Here is a 6,000-nt window from a genome sequence, read left to right on the forward strand (position 1 = left end):
TGCATCTTGTCCTTTTGATGCAGGCCTTATTAAAAGGCTTGTCCCCATCTTTCTTATGAGCCGCCTTTGAGTATTGAAAGCCACAATCAGGTTTCCCCTGGAGGTTTCCCCTGGAGTCTTCTCCAGGCTAAACAACCCCAACTCTCTCAGCCTTTCCTCATAAGAGAGGTCTTCCTCTGATCATTTTATTAACACCTTCAGGAATGAACACTCACATCACTCTGCACAGACTTAATTTCTTCTTTGTCCCTTCTCCTTAACAGCATTTCTTTCTGAAGCTGTGTCTGGCAGAGATCAGTTCGTGTGGCTTTTGGGTAACTCTTGTGGGTGCTGCTTTCTGCCAGTGGCTGCTTTCTAATCGTTCCTTACTACTCTGGGTAGTATCTGCCGATTTATTTCTGAACAGATAATGCATGCTCTAGCAGACAGTTCTGCAATAATCATGTCTCAGCAGTTGTCTTTGGTCACCAGTAATGAGAAGAAAGGAACGAGCTTGAGAAAACGCTCTAATTAGTTCCTGTAGATCAGAACAACCTCTCAGCTGAAATAAGCCATGTGTCTTCACAGAGCTAATGTCGTTGCACTCAAACGTGGGCTTTTCTTTTTGTCGAGGAAAGAAACTGCAGCTTGTTCTAAGGGACAAACCAAAATAATTTTATTATGCAAAACAAACAAGCTGCAATAGACTGAGGAGAGGAAGTTCAAGGTTTGTATCTGAAAATCAAATGTGCTCGTATTTATATTATTATGTATTTATAGCTCATCTTTAGTCTGCTGCGGGCTGTGCTCTGTGGATATTTTCAGACTGGATTTCTTATGCTTTCTGCAAAAATTGTCCTTTTGGTTTTTCAGCCTTCAATTCCTTTCTTGCTGGTATTAAACATCACTCCGTCTCTTTATGGGATTTGAACTATGCAAAATTACCTGCTTTTGTTAGTATTTGCATGCAAAGCTAGGGATATGTGCAAGGAATCCATGCATTTATTCTACAAGACAATGTTGCTCCTGCTGTAAGCAGGCAACTTCTCTATGTGAGCGCAGTGAAATTTCATCAGGAGCAAGCCACAGATGTGTTTCACTGAGACAGCTTGCCATTTGTCAGTGGAAATCTTTAGCAGATTCTAAAATACCACTTGTTTCAGGAGCATCTGCCTCAGTCTTCACTGTAGGTTCTGTTGGGTAAGGTAGGTGTATGATTGCTGACATCCACTGTGTACACACATCTACCATACATATGCACTCACTCTAACTTATCTACCTGCACCCTCTTTAAAAAGAAGGAAAGCAGAAGTGCCCTTTTCCTGCCCAGCTATTTCTTGGCATGGTCACCACTTTGCTGTAGGCCTATATTCCCTCCCTCTCACCATATGAATGAGGTGTTACTCAAACTAAAGGTCCATCCTAGGCATATATGTTGCCTCTGATTGTTGTCAAAAACTGGTATCTGGGGAGGAGTAGGACAAGGAGCATGTGTATGATTCTCCCCTTGAAACTCTTGCCAGATTCCAGCTGTTCTCAGTATGAGTACTGCTTTTTAGTAAACCTCAATGGAATTTGATTCCATGATCTTTCTTGTCTTCCCTCAAACTGGCCTACACAAGCATTGATGTTTGTCAAAAGGTTTCACAGCCCACACACCTGTTGCAGGGAGGAACAGGTTTGTTCTAAACCTGGCTGAGAATTTCCTGGTTTTCTCCCCTAATTTGAAAACAGCTCCTGGCATTTCTACAATCCCTTTCCTTCTTTCCTCCTTCTATCTCTTTGTACTGCTCAACTCCAGCCCACCTCCTCTAGATATTGTACATAAAATTAGTAACCAATAACCTATGAACATAAGATCTTCAAAAGTGTACCTTGCTTAAGTGGTTCTCCTCCTTTAGCTATAATAGGACACAGGTATTTAAGGAAGGAATGTGAAGTCTATATTTGTGCGGGTTGTAATTTCACTAGGACTTGACAAATAAGACCAACTCATTCCATGCAAGTCTGGGTTTCTTCTGCCACTAAATGCATAGGAAGTAATTTCTTACCAGCCATTCAAACACTGTCCTGAGGCATTACAGAAAAATGCATTGGAATGACTCAGCAGTAATAAAATATTCCAGGCCCAGACGCAAAGTCAAATTCAAAACCATTTCAGCTATAACTAAGGTCTTGGAAAGAACATCCTAGCTTAGCACCTGAACTAGGCTGCAGATAGTTTCTGCCCAATTACTGAGGTCTAATGCTTTTTCAGATGACTCCAATAGTATGTGTGACGTTGATTTGAGCACACACTTTGTGACATTGACAGGACCACAACAGCATACTTTGTTGTTGAACATCTTTGTAAATACTGACAAACTACTCTAGAAAATTATTCATGTGGTGTTACCACCTTCCTACACTCGGCTCTCCATTTAAAGGGCCCATCCTCTGAACCCCAAGGATTTTGGAAGCTTGTCACACACATGAATGTGAAGTCTGTAGGAGTAGGAATATCTAGCTGTCAAAGGATTAGAGGAGCAGTTACTTAGCGGGAGAGCACATGGAAGCTGCTAAGGCATCAGCACAATAATTGCGAAAGGGGAGAGAAACCAGAAGTAGGAAGCTGAATGCCTGAAAATAAAAAGCATATAAGTGTAAATGAAAGTCCTTAGCATCACTGAAATAATATCATCAAAGCCAGTAGGGGAAAGATACAGATGTGAACTTTCATTTTACACTTAGCACTCAGTGAATTCTAGTTATGAAAAATACAAACAAGAAACCAGAATTTTGTACAAAACAGAATCAGCAACAGAGGGAAAGTTCATGATGCTCTCTTTAACACAGAGAAGCTTAAACCTTCCACTGAAGTTATGTTTCATGGTCACTTGAGTAGGAGAGAAAAGCAGTCAGGAAGTGGCTAAAAGGCAGCAAGCTTATCTCGTTTCACACTTCTGTCTGCAGAGTAGGTGTTTCTTCTTCAGAGAGCCAATGGAAGGAGCCTCTCGTCCCTCTCTCTGATCCTTCATGAGTCAGCTAACAGTCCTAAGAATGAAAGCTGGCATTCTTTCATCATTTGCATGCCACAAGGGGAGAAGGAAAGTTCAGGGACTCATCAGCAGGTTTCCTCAACAGCTTTAATGGAATTTAATATCAAAACCCCAAATGAAATCAGATCTATTCTGCATGTAAGAATTATAAGTATAGTTCTTTTGTGCTTTCCCTGATATTTGCTGTTCCTCTTTAGTTACTCAGGTTATCTGTGCTTGAGGATAGCTTATAAACTTTGGACATAAAAATCTAATTTCATCCAGGCCAATGGAGACTCTCTGGGTCGGAACAAATATCTGAATTCTTCAGTTCTTCACTCTTGTGAAACTTTACATAAGAGTAGATACCCTAAATAGCTAAGCTATAATAGAGTTAAAGCTGGATGAAGGCTAGAATGGGTATCTGAAGTCTTAGATTTATTACTGAGTGTTTATAACTACGAGAAAAAATTTCCTAAATAAATGGGAGTGAAGGCTATCTCTTACAGTTCATCAATTTATACTGACAACATCATCACTGTATTCATTATCCAGCTTTACAGAAAGTGTTTAATTCATTTGGTACAGAAAAGAGCCAGATGCTCTGTGTTCCATTAAAGTTGTAACTGTTAAAATGCCACTCATCCTTAAAAAGAAAACTTTCTGCATGTTCACCAGTTTGCTACAGTCTTGTATTACTTGTGAAACTTAAGTGATGGCATTTCTGGGACAATCCCACATTCAAGGAAATCAGCATTTCCATCTTCCAGAAGAAGCACATTCAGTTGTGCCACTAGCAGTGATGCATAAACCAGCAATAGTGAAGCAGACATCACATTTCCTAACTCTGAGTGATTATGCTTTGAGAAGGACCTAGATTCCTTCACCTGTTTCTATAGCATCTTTGTATTTGTGTATACAGCCTGTGTGTACATAGTTCCAAATCAAAGCTGATGAAGGTGGGAGGAATATAGAAAGATGGAAAAGTAATGTTTGCTGGAAGAGAGATGAAAAAAAGGGAGAATTTCACTTATCTGGACAGCTGAGTTGCTGTGGAAGGCAATATTTGATAGAAGACCCATGCAAATATCAGGCAAGAAAGCAATAAGTTCTGACAGCTATCAGAGATCTAACAGAAAGATGCCTCTGAGAAGTAAAGTGAAGTTCTACAGCAGCAGCATCTTCAGTGTTTAGTGTAGCATAGAGATGTGTCAGGTAAGACAGAGCAGAAATTGGAGCTTTGGTATAAGGCTCCTGAAATCTCTCTAGAACTGGAGAGCAGGAAGGGGAATTGTTAAACAGAATTTTTGCAGATCTCCCCGACAGAGATTTAAGCCAGATGTTGTACAGCAAAACAAAACAAACACACAGGATACAATTCTGGTGAATTTATTGCGCTTCCATATCACTCAAAGCTTGAATAAGCAAGTTGTCAACTGTAGCTCAAAGGGACAGTGAACAAAAATGGAAGACAAGACTATGACAGGTTGAGGTGTTGGGACTGAATACAGAAAGGGTGGACCTCATGTGAGCTGAACTCAGAGTCCAGGCAGCTCAGATGAAGACATGTCACCTCCTGATTTCCTTGCATAAAGGACTTATATGGTCAGAATCCTCTGGTAATGCAAAAAAGTGCTCTCTTGCTGCTGAAGAGTTTGAGGAGGTGCAGTGTTATGACCTTTCTACTTGGAAAGACTGATACAGATAGAATAGCTCAAATAACCACTGCTCCAACTGCTGTGGTCATTGTTGTATCAAAAATAAATCAAGATTCATGTTTATCTTTCTGAATAGTGGCTTATATTCTAGTGGGAAGACCTCTGTAAATTAATCATGTTTCACAGACCTTACCTTCTTCTCCTAGGTAGGTAATAGACTGCAGTGCCTGCAGCTTACAAAGGATCAGAGAGCCTGCTTTCCTAGGAGAAGGAAGAGGGCAGTGTTTCTTTCAGTTCTAAGCTTGCCTTTTTAAGAAAGGAAGGGGCAGTATGAGTGAAATAGCGAAGGTGTTTGTCTGGAGGAAGACTTGTAGCACATATAACATGCTTCAGATGGGATAAGAAAGAAATTCTCATTCTTGCTCACACAGGGAAATAGAAGAGCCATAGATTTAAGGCAGGGAGCATGTGCCTAGTTTAGGTGCACTTCCTGGCATTTTCATTTTATGCCCACATACATTTCTGGGTGCCTTGTAAGTAATTATATCTACCAGTCTGAATAACCCTTGGACAACTCCTACCTACAAGTGCAGCCAAGAGGATCATTATGTAGAGCAGCACTTTGCATCATTACTCTGCAGCTTAGCAGTGAATGGGTACTGTGCAGAGTAAGGGAGAGGTCAGACTATGCTACTAGATTATGTCAGATTGCAGGAATTCAGGGTTATAGTCTCAAAAGGATTTGAAAAACTGACTCTAAGTATAGGCTGCAGTTTCTGTTAGCAGTTGTCCGGGGTATTCAGGGATATGAAAGTCTGTCTGATATTCATGTTTTTCATTTTACTCCTGAACCTCTTCTCCTTTGAAGAACAGTGTTAAGCAGAGGTTACTGGCTAGATTTTTGTCAGATGAGCTACCATGTTACTTATGCTGGTTTATCCTGCTGCCCTGTCCATCTTAATCATCCCTGACTTACAAATCACTGTTAAATAGTGCATTTTTATAACATAAAATAGGAATGATTGCTATCTGGCCAAGTGAAACTGAAAGAAGATGGCACAATTTGTGATAATAGCTTCATAGTGTGTCCTGAGGGCTGCTGAGCCGCTGCAGTTCTATTGATTTCAAGATATTGCATACAAGTTCTTAAAATATGTTATTAAATAGGATTTCTCTCCTATTGCTTGTTGCAAGTAGAATGTGAAACACCCCTAAAAAAGTCACAGTGGAAGGACAGCTAAGGAGGCAGGTGAGCATGACTTGAGCTACTGTAATCCTGACGATGCTCACTTTGTTCCAGTCGAACGAGGTTTCTGTGGCATACCCCCACCCCCAGCAGTTCACAG

This window comes from Melanerpes formicivorus, unplaced genomic scaffold (genome assembly GCF_026170545.1).
Source record: "Melanerpes formicivorus ecotype bairdi unplaced genomic scaffold, bMelFor1.0.p_v2 SCAF_28, whole genome shotgun sequence".
Lineage (NCBI taxonomy): Eukaryota > Metazoa > Chordata > Aves > Piciformes > Picidae > Melanerpes > Melanerpes formicivorus.